This window comes from Mirounga angustirostris, unplaced genomic scaffold (genome assembly GCF_029215605.1).
Source record: "Mirounga angustirostris isolate CCGP_5_RB_7025 unplaced genomic scaffold, mMirAng1.0.hap1 SCAF_4, whole genome shotgun sequence".
Classification (NCBI taxonomy): Eukaryota; Metazoa; Chordata; class Mammalia; order Carnivora; family Phocidae; genus Mirounga; species Mirounga angustirostris.
This window is the reverse complement of record NW_026991712.1, coordinates 111,328,176-111,347,405: the sequence shown is the minus strand read 5'-3', so window position 1 is coordinate 111,347,405 and position 19,230 is coordinate 111,328,176. Positions and strand designations below refer to the sequence as shown.

Here is a 19,230-nt window from a genome sequence, read left to right as displayed (position 1 = left end):
ATTTGCAAATGACATATCAGATAAAGGGCTAGTATCCAAAATCTATAAAGAACTTTTCAAACTCAACACCCAAAGAACTAATCCAATTAAGAAATGGGCAGAAGACATGAACAGACATTTCTGCAAAGACGACATCCAAACGGCCAACAGACACATGAAAAAGTGCTCAACATCACTCAGCATCAGGGAAATAGAAATCAAACCTCAATGAGATACCACCTCACACCAGTCAGAATGGCTAAAATTAACAAGTCAGGAAAGGACAGAAGTTGGCGGGGATGCAGAGAAAGGGGAACCCTCCTACACTGTTGGTGGGAATGCAAGCTGGTGCAGCCACTCTGGAAAACAGTATGGAGGTTCCTCAAAAAGTTGAAAATAGAGCTACCCTACGACCCAGCAATTGCACTACTGGGTATTTACCCCAAAGATACATATGTAGTGATCCAAAGGGGCATGTGCACCCCGATGTTTATAGCAACAATGTCCACAATAGCCAAACTATGGAAAGAGCCCAGATGTCCATCAACAGATGAATGGATAAAGAAGATGTGGTATAGGGGCGCCTGGGTGGCTCAGTCGTTAAGCATCTGCCTTCGGCTCGGGTCGTGATTCCAGGGTCCTGGGATCGAGCCCCGCATCGGGCTCCCTGCTTGGCAGGAAGCCTGCTTCTCCCTCTCCCGCTCCCCCTGCTTGTGTTCCCTCTCTCGCTGTGTCTCTCTCTGTCAAATAAATAAATAAAATCTTAAAAAAAAAAAAGATGTGGTGTATATATATATATAATGGAATATTATGCAGCCATCAAAAAAAACCCAAAATCTTGCCATTTGCAAGGAAGTGGATAGAACCAGAGGGTATTATGCTAAGTGAAATAAGTCAATCAGAGAAAGATAAGTATCATATGATCTCACTGATATGAGGATTTTAAGAAACAAGACAGAGGATCATAAGGGAAGGGAGGGAAAAATGAAACAAGACGAAACCAGAGAGGGACAAACCATTAAGAGGCTCTTAATCTCAGGAAACAACAAAGGAGGGTTGCTGGAGTGGAGGGGAGTGGGAGGGATGGGGTGGCTGGGTGATAGACATTGGGGAGGGTATGTGCTATGGTGAGCGCTGTGAATTGTGTAAGACTGTTGAATCGCAGACCTGTACCCCTGAAATAAATAATACATTATATGTTAATAAAAATTTTTTTTAGAATCTCTCTTCCAAGTTATTTATAAACATCATTTTCTTCACTCTTCCCCAAGATTTGATCTTCCCAAGCCACTTTCTCAGAGTTTCTGCCCAAGTGCTCAGTGGCCCCCTTCTTCTCAGCCATGCCTCTTCCCCGCCCCCCCCGTGCCAACACCACTGAACACCACTTCTCCAGTGCCCTGCCCACCCCCCCCCCCCACAGGCAGGCACACTGCCCAGTGACTTAGGTACCCTGACTGGGTACACCTGCTGCAAGCTCTTCACTAAAGCTCACCAACATCCCCCTTGCTGAATATGATCATACATTCAAGAGGTGAAGAAAATGAAGACAGAAAAAGGCCTCTGGGGCACTGGGGCCAGGCGACTGCCCTCCTGCCTGTCCTGCTCCCACCCTGCTGGCATCTTCATTGCCCGCCCCCTCCTCCCCTGCTGGGGCTGACGCTAGGGCCAAGTGTGGCGTCAGCATTCTGCCCTTCCTGCCCTCCCCCCTCGCTTCTCGGAACGAAGAGCAACAGTGTGGAGTCACCCTCTGGTTGAAAGGCAGCTCAATCCTGTCTAGCTGCATGACTGTTCTTTTGGACTTCTAAAATAACACTTGTTTAAAAAAATAATAAATGGTACAGAAGTATGTAGAGTGCATTTTCAATGGGGGTGATACTGCCCCCCTCAAAGGGGTGAAAATAGGTTCTCATGGTGGGCGGTGAAAACCCCTGGAGACGTTACAAGAATCTGTGACCCTCCCCAACAAACTCTATTCCTTTGTACTAAATGTGTGGGAATCAGGAAGCAATTAGGAAAAACTTCTACAGACTTTCTTTGGGAAAGTGATGATGGAAACAAGGTTGAGAAGCACTGAGACCATGAAAACGCACAAGTCTCTCTTCACCTGCCCCCCGCGCCACCATCCCATTCCCTTCCCAGAGATAAGCACCTGTCTTATGCCACTTCTTCCATGGGCACACATACATTAGGGTGAGTCACCTATAAAACAGCGCGAGAATCAGAGAGCCTCACAAGCACAAGCCCAGAGGGCCTACGCTTTGTAACAGTAGAGAGGCACCCGATCAGATGAGAGCCTGCTGGTTGCCAACAGGCATCCCTCCCAGGCACTGAGTTCCCCCAGCAGAATCAGAGCAGGGAGGGACATCGAGCTTCAAAACCATCTCAACAAGAGATCCCAAAGTGCAGTTCCTGCCCTGCTTTATGGTGCTTCCTCGCGTAAGCAGGGAGCACTCAGCCGAAGTGCAATGTAGTGAAAAGGTGGGGGTGCACCCAGCATGAGGGGCAGTGATTATACAGATATGTACAAGAACTGTCTGAGGGCCCTACTTATGCCCAGGGATGTTCTAGAATCTACTAAAGAATGAAGACGTGTCTTTCCCGTATACTCCCCACACTGTATTCTTATCACAGTGCGTGGTAAAACCTGGAAGCAGACAATTCCAAATCACTAGGCTCCCTGTTGCACGCCACCAAGATAATCCAGCATTACCCCAAACCCTCTAAGTACAATCATATTCAAAGCAGTTCCCCTCTCTTCCAGATGTTTCTGTGTCATGGATTTTTAATTTTTTTTTTAAGATTTTATTTACTTATTTGAGAAAGAGGGAGCATGAGCAGAGGGAGGGGCAGAGGGAGAGAGACAAGCAAACTACCCACCCAGTGGGGAGCCTGCCACTGAGGCCCAAGCCCAGGACCCTGAGATCATGACCCAAGCTGAAGTCAGATGCTTAACTGAGCGACCAGGCAGCCCCACCTTTTAAGAGAGAGAGAGTCTTAAGCAGACTGAGGGTGGAGCCCAACTCAGGGCTCAATCCCACCACCCTGAGATCACAACCTGAGACAAAAACAAGAGCTGAACACTTAACCGACTAAGCCACCCAGGCGCCCCATGGGTTCTTCCGTCAACGTCTTTCTCCATTACTCCTTCTGTCATTCAAGTGGCTACTACATACATACCAGTTAGCTTCAAAGGCAAAGTCTCTACCCTGAAAAGCTTACATTCTATTGGAAGAGAACAAACACCTATTAAAGATTTTATTTATTTATTTATTTGTGAGAGAGAGCGCACACATGTAAGCAGAGGGAAGGAGAGGGACAAGCAGACTCCACACTGAGCATGGAGTCCCATGTGGGGGCCCGATCCCAAGACCCTAAGATCATGACCTGAGCCAAAATCAAGAGTCGGACGCCCAGCTGACTAAGCCACCCAGGTGCCCCAACAAATACATATTAAGGTGTGTTAAGACATTTGCAAAACAACAGTAATAGTAGTAGTAGTAGTAGTAGTAACAATAATAATAATAATAATGTAGAGTATTTAAAATAAAGAATAGAGGGGAGCCTGGTTGGCTCAGTTGGTGGGGCATGCAACTCCTGATCTCAGGGTTGTGGGTTCGAGCCCCACACGTTGGGTGTAGAGATGACTTAAAAATAAAACCGTAAAATAAAATAAAGAACAGAATCCACTGGGACCACCACTGTCCTAATATAAGGACCAAATAGATTTCCATCTGAAATACCATGATGCCTCTTCCCTTCTTATTATCTGCCATTCTTGATACCTCATGCAAGACAATGAACAGGCTTTAACATTTTCTTACCTACCCCCCCACACCTTTGCAAATTTTTAAAGTATTCATTCACATTATAGATACAACAAACAAGATCACAGGCCTTGAAGTCAGACTTTAAAAACTTCCCAAAACTGTGTTCCCAATTCTAGTATGATCTAAGTCAGTAACCTAATCCTGATGACCCCATTTCTCACAGGTAGTCTTCCTTCCCAGACCACTGTGAGCATGAAGCCTGCTCCACAGGTAAAGAAGGACGCATCTCAGTGCCTGACACATCTGAGTTAATGCTCTCCTTTTATATGGGCTTGAGTGCAGAGGAACTTCAAAAAGTTCCACTGGGACTCATCTGGGATACTGCCCATCACCACTCATCTCAAAGCTCACTCCTGCCTGTCTTTGCATCCCAAATTCCCATTCTTTCTCAGATTATTGCTGATGAAAAGAATGAAGTAACTACTTTTTAAAAAGCAGAAATTCTTTCTTATGGGGGATAGAGGTGGGAATTCTAGAGAAAATCCCTTTACATTTGGGATAAGAAGGTCAAGGTAGATTGCATGACTTCCTCAAGGTCACTACAGAATCTGAGACTCATTCTATGGTGTGAACTGTGTTAAGATCTGATGGGGAATGATTATATATTCCAGAGATACGGAAAACCATATTTGCCTCAGGTAAACAGGAGGGACACCTACGAGCTTCCCCCCACCCCCCATCATTTATGTTTACAACGGAAACTCTGGAACTCAAAGTTAACATCCTTGCTGGTGAGCTTCTTACAGATAACACAGAAAGTTTCAACCTTGTGCTCTATGTCGCTCTGCTGTGCTTTATCCAAACGAACCTTTGTGACCAGACTGCCATCCAGCTTCACGTGGATCCTCTTGCCTACAATTTTGCTTGGGAAAACCAAGTCCTCCAGGATTGCATCACGCGCGGCTGTCCAAGCGCAGATCCTGGGACACTTTTGCTCGTTTTTTGTATGGCTTTTTTCAAGTTGGCTGAGGCAGAATTCTCCTCTGAGCCTTAAAGACAACATGCTTCCCAGTGAACTTTTTCTCCAATTCAAAGACTAGCCGGACTTGGATGTTCTGGAAAGATTTCAGTTGAGGAATGGCAACAAAGATGGTAAGAACCTTCCAACCACCGCCAACTTCAGTTTCCTTGGCTGCTGTTGTATTCATCTCCCATAGCTGGGCTCGGAGGCCCGAGTTCCTCTCCAACTCAAGGAGGGCCTGGACTCCAGCTCATCCAGCTTCTTGCCATTGGGCCTCATGATCATGCTGGAACTGAACATGGCCTTTTCCTCGGTGAGAGCCCTGGCCTAGGAAGAGCCTACGAGCATTTTCAAGTCAGGTCCTTTGCTCAAAGGGACAGCCGGACCTTCAGATCAGTGTGTCAGCATATGGAACCAGCACAATTTTTTCTCTCCAAACACATGTATTCAAATAAATACAAAGACATTATGACTCAATGTGCCAATACCACGAAACTGACAAAGTTTTTGAAATAACCTAAGAGGAGGTGGGCCAGTGCCTAAAGCAAACAGCATAACTAATAAATGATTAAGAAAATGCAGAAAAAACAGAATGTCAATTTTGTCTTCTCTATCTAGAAACTGACCTTCAGACCAGTTTAGAATACACACAGTTCAAAGTTGGACGTTGAACCCAAAAAACAAATCATCCTGTAAGCAAATGGACAGAAGACATGAGCAGACATTGCTCCAAAGACATCCAGATGGCCAACAGACACATGAAAAGATGCTCAACATCAGTCATCGCCAGCGAAATGCTAATTAAAGCTACCATGAGATACCACCTCACACTGGTCAGAATGGCAAAAATCAAAACCACAAGCAACAAGAACTGTTGGCAAGGATGTGGAGAAAGGGGAACCCTCTTACACTGCTGGTGGGCATGCAAACAGGTGCAGCCACTCTGGAAGTTCCTCAAAAGTTAAAAATAGAGCGACCCTATGATCCAGTAATTGCACTACTGGATATTTACCCGAAAAATACAAAAACACTAATTCAAAGAGATACATGCAGCACCCCATGTTTATAGCAGCATTATTTACCATAGACAAATTATGGAAGCAGCCCGTGTACATCCATAGATGAATGGATAAAGAAGTGGTTGGGCGCCTGGGTGGCTTAGTTGCTTGAGCGTCTCGTCTTTAGCTCAGGTCATGACCTCAGGGTCCTGGGATCAAACCCCACATCAGGCTCCCTGCTCAGTGGGGAGCCTGCTTCTCCCTCTCCCTCCACCTGCTGCTCAACCTGCTTATGCTCTGTCAAATAAATAAAATCTTAAAAAAAAAAAAGTGGTGTGTGTGTGTGTGTGTCATGGAATATTATTCAGCCATAAAAAAGAATGAAATCTTGCCATTTGCAATGATACAGATGGAGCTAGAGAGTATTAGGCTAAGTGAAACAGGTCAGTCAGAGAAAAACAAATACCGTATAACTTAACTGTGTGAAACAAACAAACAAAAGAGTGAAAGACACAATCCAAAAAACCAAACTCTTAACTATGGAGAACTGACAGTTACCTGAGGCGGGGGGGGGGGGGGGGGGGGGGTTGAATCACTATATCGCACACCTGAAACTAATATAACACTGTATGTTAACTATCCTGGAATTAAAATTATAAAAATAATAATAAAATGAAGACATCTAAAAAAGTAAATAAATAAAACTGGACTTGGAAGTTTCAAATCTCAACAAGTAGGAGTAAGCCTAGAGGCTGGATTCCCAGAAGAACCTAGACTCAGAAAGGACGATGAACAAAGATGCACCTGTTAAAAAGCTCAGTTTGTGAGAAACCTTGATAAACCCAAGTAACAGGAACCTAGATGTGGGTCCACTGCTTCCTGACCCCCACGCAAAAGGCAAGGGTCCCTCTATTACAGGCTGAAGAGCCTGCTGCTGTCATGCTACAGTGGACTCCTGGAGCGAGGGTGTGCAGGGACCTGGGCGGGGGGGGGGGGGGGGTTGCCGAGGGGAGGCAGTCATCCATCACCAGGAGCCAGCATACCTACGGCAAGCCACATCCAACATGCCTATGTCCTCTCCTTGGGGGGCAGCATGGGCTTTAGTCCTGTACCCCTAGCGCGCATGCCTGGGGCATCTGGCCCACAGTGGGTATTCAATAAATGATTTTTCATCCACTGACAGTAGTACCCAACTAGAAAAATGCTACAGATTTAAAGATCTATCTTGTTTCCGAAAGGCATCTGCATTTGAATGCTGCTGGTTTTTAGAGGCGCCACATCTCCCTGATCTACCAATCTAGTAATCTTAGTTAGATGGACCACTAGGGACATATTTGTTTTACCTTCTCATAAAAGTCCCTATGTCTATGGCACTCCTTATGTCCAGTGTAGTAACTCTAGAAGTAGGGCCTGGTCAGAAGCAACAACCATGCCCTCTGTGCCGATCTATGTCAAGGAAGGAGGAGCTCCCACTGATATGTACCTTGAGGCTTAGATTTAGATCTGTTCTCTTCTGGGTTCTACATATATATAAATATTTAAGATTTATTTATTTGAGAGAGAGAGCACAAGCAGGAGGGGCAGGGGGAGAAGGAGAGAGGATCTCAAGCAGACTCCACGCTGAGCGCAGAGACCGACACGGGGCTCGATCTCAGACCCTGAGATCAGGACCTGAGCCAAAACACGGTCGGATGCTCGAAAGACTGCATCCAAGTCTCTTCTGTTTTGGTAACAAATTAACTGACAACCTGGAAACTGTTAGACATACTTATTAAACAATGGAAAGTTAAACTGGGAATAGCTCAAAAGAAACAAAGTTCAGATTCAGAAAATCATAGCTTAATAAATTATTCCAGATATACATAAAATCCCACAGCAAGTTCTAGAACTAACTAGTCATGCATACTCAAGAAGCTAAACAACTCTATCTAAAAAAGCTAATGCTGGGGCGCCTGGGCGGCTCAGTCATTAAGTGTCTGCCTTCGGCTCAGGTCATGATCCCAGGGTTCTGGGATCGAATCCCACATGGGGCTCCCTGCTCTGCGGGAAGCCTGCTTCTCCCTCTCCCACTCCCCCTGCTTGTGTTCCTGCTCTCGCTCGCTCTCTCTCTGGCAAATAAACAAATAAAATCTTTAAAAAGAAAAAGCTAATGCTGTCTTGTTCTGCACAGGTATACAATTCTTTATAAAATACTACTGCTTCACAGACCTGTACCTCTGAAACAAATAATACATTATATGTTAAAAAAAACAAAAAAACAAAAAAACAGATAGTAGGAAGGGAAAAATGAAGGGGAGGGACATTGGAGGGGGAGACAAACCATGAGAGACTATGGACTCTGAGAAACAAACTGAGGGTTCTAGAAGGGAGGGGGCTGGGGGGATGGGTTAGCCCGGTGATGGGTGTTAAGGAGGGCACGTTCTGCATGGAGCACTGGGTGCAATACGCAAACAATGAATCATGGAACACTACATCAAAAACTAATGATGTACTGTATGATAACTAACATAATAAAATAAAATTTTAAAAAAATTAAAAAATATTAAAAAAAATTAAAAAATAAAATATTGCTTGCCTTATGTGCTTGATAACAACAGCTCTCTATGAGGTAACCAAGGAGAGGATTATTTAAATAAAACAGGTGTGAGAGGAGTATGTGAAATAGAAAACCTTATGCAATCATCATCGCCCTTACTTTATAAAGACGGAAAACCAACTTGCCAAAGCAAGGATTACAATCCCTTGACATGAAGGTGCCTCATCTAACTCATCACAGTGATCAAAACAGAATGAGTCAGTGTTCTGTCGTCAAAGGAGTTAGTTAATAATCCCACTGGACCCTAGCAGGTTAAACAATATCCGTGGCATTACTGTGATCAGTTCTGAGTGCTGCACTCTAAGAGGGCCACTGACAAATGACATCAGTTTCTAGAAGAGGCAAATTGAATGGAAAAAAATCATCCACAGCCCATAAGGAGAGACTGGTCAGCCAGCAGTGGCTCTATATAACCTAGAAGGGACTGTGGGGACAAGAGAAGAAACAGGCTAGTACCATCTGAATTTTTAGATGAAAGTCCTATAGCAGAACCTGGCTGGCTCAGTCAGTGGAGCACGCAACTCTTGATCTAGGGGTTGTGAGTTCAAGACCCACATCTGGGTGTGGAGATTACTTAAAAATAAAAATCTTAGGGCGCCTGGGTGGCTCAGTTGGTTGGGCGACTGCCTTTGGCTCAGGTCATGATCCTGGAGTCCCGGGATCGAGTCCTGCATCAGGCTCCCTGCTCAGCAGGGAGTCTGCTTCTCCCTCTGACCCTCCCCCCTCTCATGCTCTATCTCATTCTCTCAAATAAATAAATAAAATCTTTAAAAAAGAAAAAATAAAATAAAAATAAAAATTAAAAAAAAAAAAAAAGTCCTATAGAAGAGGAAGTCCATCTATTCTGAATGGCACACTGGAGATTCTAGGGAGACGTACTAGATGCATGCAGGAATGGAGAGAGCGCACGGGAGTGTCCAAGCACAGGCACGGGAGACCCACGAGAAAGCCTGCTGGAGAACATTCTCTAGCTTCGGAAGGAGGCTGGCTGGGTCTCGAATTTGATGTTGCTGAAGAAATCCTGCTGAAAGGGGACTGTCCCCGAAGCCCCACGGGCAAAGTAGATAAAAACAGAGATGCTCCTCTGCGCTTTGTTTCTACGATTTGAGGCTCCGCCTGGCTCCCCGATCCTCAGACGTGCAGGCCTCGGGCGTTTTTACTGCCATCTACAACTCCAGGCACTTGCGTCCTCAGTGGGCATCCAGATGCCTCCTCCATAACCCGTGAGTCGGCACGTGGACAGCCTGAAAAGTTGTCCTTTGTTTCTCTAATCACAAGGGACATCATGGCAGTGACCTTTCCATAGCTTTGGAATGCACACTCACTCCTCATCAGTGATATAGCAAGTTTGCTTCGGAGGGTGGGTCTTGTGACCTGAGGGGGGCATGAAATCCACCTCCAAGGCCCCAAGTGTATATTGCACTTGCATAGGAACTCGCCTCTCCTGACCCGGGAAATGCCGTCTGCTCCTGCATGGCTGACCACATTCATCCAAGTGCTCCCAGCTGCCTACCCCAAAGGTGAGTCAAGCACACATCACCCCCTCCCTCTGAGCTCCCGATGGGCCATGGGCCAGAAAGGGGGCCGAGGAGAAGCAGGACGCCAGGCTTTCAGGCAGCCTTCGGTACATCGGGAGGTCCTGTTGGGGGCCCAGCTAGATCTCAGATCATGAATGCCTTTTCTAACTACAGTCGAGTCTGTCCCTTTGAGAGAGCTGGCTTCATACCACCAGGGAAGAACAGAGCTCAAATACCTCATTGAAACAGGCTAGATGCTGGCTAGTGAGATGTCACAGGAGTCTTCCAGAGACGTTAACTGCAAGATACTGAGCCTTTTTCTCCCCAGTGAAAATGAGATATGAAATTTCCATCAAAAAGGATAGAATTTCACATATCCTCTTTTTAAAAAATTTTTATAACTTATATCATGAAATAGCAGATGAAGATACAGGACTCTCAACTTGTTGAGACCCTAAGTAAAAAGGTTTTTGGTTCACTTTAATGGGGAGTACGAAAAAAAAATGAAGTCAAAAGTAAGGTTCAAACACCTTCATGTTACCAAGTTCTACACAAAGACAGGATAGATACATACTAGGGGGTCCAAGCTCCTTATACACTGAAATAAAAAAGGCAATAGTTACATGTGACCACGGTTCCCTTTTCCAGTCCTGAAGTCCAGGAGGCCCCTGGGATCAGGTCACATCTGGACAACAAGGCTACCTCCCCATTCTACCTGACCGTAGGGCAAGCTGAGAGCAGGGGAAGGAGACGACCAGCTCCTCGGGAAGCAGAGTGCGCACAAAGTCTCTTGGGGGCTAGGTCATGAAGGCTTGCTAAAGACATCCAGGCACTGGGGCGCCTGGGTGGCTCAGATGGTTAAGCGTCTGCCTTCGGCTCAGGTCATGATCCCAGGGTCCTGGGATCGAGCCCCGCATCTGGCTCCCTGCTCAGTGGGGAGCCTGCTTCTCCCTCTCCCACTCCCCCTGCTTGTGTTCCCTCTGTGTCTCTGTCAAATAAGTAAATAAAATCTTATAAATAAATAAATAAATAAATAAAGACATCCAGGCACAAAAACAAAATAAACCCAACTTTGCATCCCTTCCTGATCAAGGGCCAGGGGAATGAGGAGAGCGAGCGCTGCACAGGCTGCAAAGGGGCCTGGGCAGGACTCAGTGGAGAGAAGCAGCGAGTCCGCAGTGTATCCAGATCCTGGCCCATCCCCCCCTTTCCCCCTCCCGCCCCCCAGCCCCATGCTGGCTGCACCCTGGGCGCTCACAGCTGCTCACAGCCCCGGGAAGACAAGGGCAGGAGCACAGTAACACCCTTCTTTCCCAGGAGAGGGCGAACCCGACAATGGCACGGGAGGTCTTCCCCACCTCAGTTGTTTCCCCGCCCTCTTCTGTGTTCCTTCCCCGCTTTCCACGGGAACCTTCTTCCCTCTCTTGCCTCGGTCCCACTCACCCTGCGTATTGAGCCCTCCCCCTTATTTGGTCCATCAGTGGGCACAGACCACCCCCCATCCTGTCTGAAACAAGTGCATCTCCCCCCCCCCCCCCCCCCCCGTATAGCTGACACGCAGTGTTACATAGTTTCAGGTGCCCAGCACAGTGATCCCACTGCTCTATACATTATGCTACGCTCACCACAACACGCACACATATATATTTTTAAGTAATCTCTACACCCATCCTGGGGTTTGAACTCACGACCCCCAAATCAAGAGTCGCACGCTCTTCCAACTGAGCCAGCCAGCCACCCCAACAGGCACATCTTTGATTAAATCTGCTGCCAACTTCCAACACTGTCCTGTTTCTCTTTCATTTCATGACAAACCTCTCCATTTAGTACTTCTACTGAAGACCATCTCTCAAAAGGTCACCAGGGACCCCTCATAGCCAAATCCAGTTGTGTGTTTCTGCAGCACTCCAGAAGGCCCCTCCAATCTCACCTCCTGTGGCTTCTTGTTAAAGGACATCATCCCTGAGCTTCCCTCTCTGGCCTGCCTTCTCCCCCCCTCCCCCCCCCCTTGAAAGCTGCCAATTCTCCCTGAGTTCTGGCTTCTGATTAAAATAGTGAAGAACATGGGCTCTGGAAGCTGAAGGCTCAGGTTGGAGTCCCAGCTCCACTGTGCCTCAGTTTCCTCACCTGTAAACCAGAGATCATTAACAGTGCTTATATCAGTTACATCAGAGAGCTGATGGGAAGAATCAACGACTTAATTCATGTACACCATGAAGAAATCAGTAAACGTCAACCCTTATCCTTCCATCTGTGCTCTGCTGGCCATTCCTGTCCAGATACCAAAAAGATTTCCTTCTTTAAATTCCATATATCATACAGAAAAATCACTTGACACTATTTGATAGCCATTTTTTAAAAGATTTTATTTATTTATTTGACAGAGACACAGTGAGAGAGGGAACACAAGCAGGGGGAGTGGGAGAGGGAGAAGCAGGCTCCCCACTGAGCAGGGAGCCTGATGCGGGGCTCAATCCCAGGACCCTGGGATCATGACCTGAGCCAAAGGCAGACGCTTAATGACTGAGCCACCCCGGCATCCCTATTTTATAGTAATTTTGATAAGAAATCATTTTGATGCTGCCTAGGCTTTTTATTTTAAAAACCACTCATTATCTGGGGCACCTAGGTGGCTCAGTCGGTTAAGCATATGCCTTCAACAAAGGTCATGATCCCAGGGTTCTGGGATCAAGCCCTGCGTTGGGCTCCCTGATCAGTGGGGAACCTGCTTTTCCCTCTCCCTGCTCTGGTGTTCACTCTCCCTCTCTCTCAGATAAATAAAATCTTAAAAAAAGAAAAAACCTACTCATGAAATAATTTGTAAAAGAGATGCCCCCACCTCACTCTGCTGCCAACTCTCACCTGAGTGGTGGGGTGGCAGAGAGAGGAGGTATCACAGATGTACGTGGCTCGTGACTTGATAATAATGAGCTAAAGCAAGTGACCTGAATTTTGACAAGGCCACTCTGATATGGTTTTGTTTTTGAACATCAAGAGGAGAACCACCTTCCCTTTCATACCTTTGGTGGGAAGTATAAACTGATTTTTCTAAAGAGCCATCTGATACTACCTATAACACTTTTAAATGTTAGGTCAAAAGTTATGCACTTTTCTACACAAGTACTTTTGAAGGAAATACCCACCAGAAGGAACGTAATGAATAAACAACGGGGATCCATACAATAGACTCTAATTCAGTTCTAAAACGGTCGACTGATATTCAGAGTTGCACAAATAGGTGGGTGGGGGTGAAGAGATACAGGATACTTTCACTACTTCTATATTCTGGTCCCGTCTGCATCCTTCACAACAAACATTCCATTTACAAAATCAGAGTAAAAAAAGAGGTTCTCATAGGCAAGGAAGATGGTGCCATACGGAGATGCCTTGTCGGAAAGTCACGGGCTCCACAGGGCTTTGGACCTGGGTCTGACTCCAAGGCTACATCTCTTCCTCCACTAGATGTTCTCCTACCCCCCCACTCCTAAACAAGCCCAGATAGGAATTCTCTACCCTAGTCACAGAGCCGACAGCCCAGAAAGCTATGCTGCTGCAGGAGGAGGACGAGCCAGCAGCCTCAGACTCTGTGTCTTCCCCTAGAGTCCTTCCAACTCCCGGAGAAGCAAGGGCGCATCCACCACCATCACCGTATAGACCGATGCACATGAACAGGCTGCAGAGCTCAAGGAAAAACGCTGATTCAAACCAGCCCATGGGGACTCTGCAGTCTCAGAGAGCGTCGCCGGTATGGTTCAAAAGTTCATAATAGGGTATTTGGCAGAGATGTCTCAGACTAAAAACACTTTAACTCCTCCACTGGCCCTTATAAAAAGAGCCTCCTACGACATGCGTGTTTTAGAAGGTGCTGTAGGTCGGAATGCAGGAAAGGGTGTCAACGGTGGAGCGGTCACGGGAAAGAGGAAAAGAAAATTTTAAAAATCAAGCCCAGAGAGGAAGGAAGTTCAAAATGAAAGCCCGGCTGGCAAAGCACACGTGTGTGTGTGTGCGTGTGTGTGTGTCTGTGTGTGTGTGTCTGAGGCGAGGTGGGGCTGAGGGACTGATACAACCTACAGGTCGTATGTGCGTGTGCGCGCGTGTGTGCGTGTGTCTGAGGCGTGGTGGGGCTGAGGGACTGATACAACCTATAGGTCATGTGTGCATGTGTGTGTGTGTCTGAGGCGAGGTGGGGCTGAAGGACTGATACAACCTACAGGTCGTGTGTGTGTGTGTGTGCATGTGTGTGTGCATGTGTCTGAGGCGTGGTGGGGCTGAGGGACTGATACAACCTACAGGTCGTGTGTGTGTGTGTGTGTGTGTCTGAGGCGTGGTGGGGCTGAGGGACTGATACAACCTACCGGTCGTGTGTGCATGTGTGTGTGTGTGTGTCTGAGGCGAGGTGGGCCTGAGGGACTGATACAACCTACCGGTCGTGTGTGCATGTGTGTGTGTGTGTGTGTCTGAGGCGAGGTGGGGCTGAGGGACTGATACAACCTACAGGTCGTGTGTGCGTGTGCACGCGTGTGTGTGCACGTGTGTGTGCGTGTGTGTCTGAGGCGAGGTGGGGCTGAGGGACTGATACAACCTACAGGTCGTGTGTGCGTGTGTGTGTGCGTGTGTCTGAGGCGTGGTGGGGCTGAGGGACTGATACAACCCTACAGGTCTCTCAAGAAAGGTAAAGCAAAAGCGAAGACAATTGCCCTCCAGGCTTCAGAGCAGAGAATGGGCCCATTCAGGGGAAGGGATGTGGCCATATGTGAACTCTCGAGAAAGGCCCTGAGCTCCAGCTTAGCTGCTAAGGGCCAAGGACACGGACAAGCTCACAATGTGATGTTTAACGTAAGTATAATTTCTATACTTGATTAGAACTATGATTGCTATTGCTATTTTTGCATTCAAAGTGGAATCACATGTTTGAATGAGGAGAGACTGACTACACATGGTATTGATTATTTTCTCTCCTATTTCCTCCCATGTGAAACAAAAGGAGGGAGGGAAAACTGCACTGAGGAAGCACACACTTGCTCTCCCCCCCCCCGACCCCCACCCTCAGTATGGAGGCTTGTGTAGCACCAAGCAGGCTGAGAGGCAGGGGACAATGCGGAAAGATCAGTGTCTAAACATCTGGGAAAGGGAAAGAAACAATGAAATCACAGCCGGCTCTGTGGAGCCACCCCACAACTAGGACCCCCCAGAAATTTGTGAGGGAGGAGGAAAATGGCCATAAACGCTTAGGTTGTGTCTCACCCAAAAGAGTCCTTCCAAGTCCAAAGACCTCCTGTTTTTTCTGCATTCCTGCCTCCAGTTCCCTGGCCTGCCCACTGCAGACTGCTGGGAGCATCACATCCTGAAGCTTCCCCTCCGCCGGAGGAGGCTGTTGAAGAAGGTCCCTCCCTAGCTCACGGAGGAAAACTAAGTCTTCTGAGCTCACGGACTTCACACAGGTCTAGGTGGAGCCTTCATCAGACCATTTAAAACGGAAGACCTCCAGTGACGACCAAGATTTACACATGAAGAGACAGGGGCACCTGGCTGGCTCAGTCAGTGGAGCTGTGACTCTTGATCTCAGGGCTGTGAGTTCGAGCCTCACAGGTGTAGAGAGGACTTAAAAAAATAAAATAAAATAAACAGTCCACAGTCCACTGTGGAAGAATATGAGGCTCCTCTGAAACCAAGAAATGAAAGAGCTATCTTATCTTGTTTAAAAGAAACCAATCTCTTAAGAAGAAAAAGCCAAATAAGAACATGGCCAGAATGCAAAGCCTCTAGCTCCACGCAGAAGTCCCTGGCTCTGAGGGGAACGTGGACACAACGAGAACAGGGCTAGAGGCCCTGGGATGTCACAGAGGGGGCACAGGCCGCCAGGGGAAGGAGTCTTGGGTAAGGACTCTAGGGGCAGATCCTATTCCTGACACAGAAGCGAAACCCAGAGATATTGCTTGGCACCGTAGTCCCTTATCTGCCAGATACAAACAGATTCCTGACTGAATGTCCAAGTCCTGGAGATAATCTCACTGTCTAGAAGAGAAGCTCAGAACACAGGACTGAACCTAACCGGCAGGGAACCAGCCAGCAAAGTGGAACAATGGCTAACATTGACATAATGTGCACTTTGGGTTCCAGGCACGATGGATGCTAAACACTTTACATGCGTTGTCTACCTTACTTATTTCTCCCAACAACCCTACAAAAGGTAGGTATTCCCATATCCTTATTTTACAGATGAGACATGGGTTACTTGCCCAAAGTGACCAAGTCAAGGGCAGAGCCAAAGATTCCAACCCAGACAGGCTCCACAGTCCATGTTCTTAGCCACTAGGTTCTACTTTCTCATGACAAGAACTTGGAGAAGATGAACGGACATCTTCAAGTTCACAAGGATTTCCTGGTCATCTCTTTTCATAAAATTTGCAACATATTTTTATATTTTTTAGAATGATTGACATCTCCTCCCCCTCCCCAAACTGCATAAGCCTCAGGCCCCACAGACAGGCAGGATCTACTCTGGGCTCAGGAAATCCTTACCCAAAACCCGAGCGCAAGTATATATGAGCAACAGCTAAGAGCCCTCTATGGCCAGGAATTCAGCATTAAGCAGAGCCAATGCACGTGGAATATACGCTGTAGGAGTCTAATGCCTAGAATAAAATGAAACTCGCCAAAAAACTAAGGACAAGCCCCCTCCCACCCCCTAGTCGTACTGAGAAGGTGAGTAAAGCATTTTCTCATTCTCCTGGGTATAATGGTAACTGGCTGAAAGACCAAAACCATCCAATTGTGCTTCATTTTTTAAAAATGTTACAGATAGTAACTGTGGTTCACAGCACACTTTTAAGTGAAAACACTCACTAGCCCCTGTGACCCCAACCTGGAAGGGAAATAGTCTGGGGAGAAAGGATGCACCTCTGGTTGATGGCTGTAGCAGCAGGATCTTCCTCATCAAGGTTTTTTGTTTTTTGTTTTTTGTTTTTTGTTTTTTTGAGTAAGGTCTACACCCGGTGTGGGGCTCCAACTCATGAGCCCAAGAGTCACATGCTCCACTGACTAAGCCAGCCAGGTGCACCGTCAAGCTTATTTTTGAAATCTAAAAAAGTGGATCGAGACAGACAATACAATTTCCAAGAAGGAAAGAGTGTAAAAAGCTGTGGGTTAGGGCGACTGGCTGGCACAGTTGGTTGGCCATCCGACTTTTGGTTTTAGTTCAGGTCATGATCTCAGGGTGGTGACATCGAGCCCCACAGCAGACGCCGTGCTCAGCAGGGAGTCTGCTTGGGATTCTCTCTCTCTCTCTCTCTCCCTAAAATAAAAAAATTAAAAAATTAAAAAAAGCTGTGGGTCACAGGACAGTGAGCTTGATAATAATCTTCATTAAAATTCCAGAGTGAAGAAATTTCAGCATTTTGAAGAGGAAAGCATGGCACCCCTTCTCAAGTTAGCAAATGTATTTATTTTCTTTAACTGTTTTGGTCAAGATGGGGGGGGGAGGGGGAAGAGGGCATGTCCCACCCAGGTGAGCTAAATGACCACTTTGCAGGTGGTCTTTGGGACATGCTGGCATCCCGCAGAACCTTCCAGAGTGGACTTCTACTGTTCCTCCCTAATTTGGGAGTTTAAAGGGCCTCAGGGGCAACCCTCTCCAGTCCCCTCCCTCCTCGGGAGCTCTGTACTATCACTTTCCTATCGCTCAGTAAACCCTGCTTGGCACCTGGGTGGCTCAGTTGGTTAAGCGGTTAAGTGGTTAAGCGTCTGCCTTCGGCTCAGGTCATGATTCCAGGGTCCTGGGATAGAGCCCCATGTAGGGCTCTCTGCTCAGCGAGGTACCAGCTTCTCTCTCTCCCTCTGCCGCTCCCCATGCTTGTGCTCTATCAAATAAATAAATAAAATCTTTAAAAAAATAAATAAACCTTGCTTTGCTTCTCACCAAAAAAAAAAAAAAAAAAAGCCTCAGCAACAACAAAGGAATTATCTTGGTAATAAATTTTCTAATGTAATATTAATAAAACTGAGGAAAAACAAGCTGTAAAAAAATCACCTGATCCTTCCAAAATATCACACTGCACTACAAAATTCTTTTATGAAGAATACTCTAACAGGGTTGATTTCCAATTTTTAAAGATAGTAAAATCCACTCCTGATGGATAAATTCATTAAATCAACATATATTGAGCACCAACTACATGCCAAGTTATATTCTAAAATATAGATCTTGATATATCTCATCAATGAATAAGACCAGACCCCTTAGGACTGGTGGAAAGAGACAATAAACAAAAGTTCTGAATTAAAAACCTATTTCTGTGGGAGCCTGGATGGCTCAGTAAGTAGAGCATGGACTCTCGATCTCAGGATCATGACTTCAAGCCCCACAATGGGTGTGGAGCAAAAAAAATAAAAAATAAAAAGCTAAAGCTAAACTCATCTATGTTTTCACCATGATTCTGGTACTCTACTAGCAGAACAAGGCAGACCACCTTAGGGTACAACTACAGCTGGAGTCCACCATCACCTTGGGGTTCCCTTGATCAGGAATGCTCTTGGAGCAACTGCTTGTCCAAAGGCAGGCAGGCTGGCAGGACTCGTGGCACATTTGGTCCTATTTAATTATTACCATATGATTGTTTCACTTACTCTTCAGTGATTTACAATTTTAGTAATAAGTCTTCCAACATGGTTTTTAGCTGTTGAGGGCTGCCATTTTGTAACCAAGAAGATTCTGTGAAAAGTACTTTGCTCAAATCATACATTTCATGTGAGCAGGAAACGGTGAGAACACGCATTCCAATCCCATTCTTCTTCTTAATAGTTCAGATAGACTCCCCCCTAAAAGCATCCTGAGGTTAAGATAATTTCAGCTCTACCCACTCCCCCCACAACTCATTTCCTCCACTTGCCCTGGGACCTCTCAGCTCCCTACCCCATTTGCTGTAAGACTGGTGAGGGTGTGCCTCCTTGCATCCTCAACTTTACAAGGAACTACCCTGGGCCCAACATCTTGTTCAGAGCCAAGCATCAGGAGATGCTGTGCTTTCCTTGAGGGCCTGTCCTGTTTTCTCACAGCTTAAAGGGCACAGAGGTGTATTCCTTTTCATTCTAGTCCGCAAGATGCAGTCAAGGGTCTGGCTCACCCTGCAGAATACATGCAAGACCTTACTACTTTATGAGAGTCTACCTACCCCACCGAACTGTCTACACCAGCTTCTGTGCTGTCCCCGACCCTACTACTCTATTATGATCTTTGTAGATCCAAAGTTACGGACTCCTGTTGTTTAAAGATGTTCAGAGTCCATGCTGAAGGATTCTACTTTTTAGGCTGTTTTCAAACTTCTTGCCCATTAAAAAAAAATAGTAAGTTTGG

General features: G+C 46.4%; 1 protein-coding gene and 1 pseudogene across 2 annotated transcripts in view; both read right to left on the bottom strand.

Annotated features, from left to right (window-relative positions):
* CNN3 (calponin 3) overlaps positions 1–19,230 on the bottom strand; it is a 30,441-nt gene that overhangs the window by 7,876 nt on the left and 3,335 nt on the right. The window lies entirely within an intron of this gene.
* LOC123842129 (small ribosomal subunit protein eS7-like) lies at positions 4,124–11,206 on the bottom strand (annotated as a pseudogene). Its single transcript, XR_006790361.3, has one exon. The product of XR_006790361.3 is annotated as a small ribosomal subunit protein eS7-like (transcript).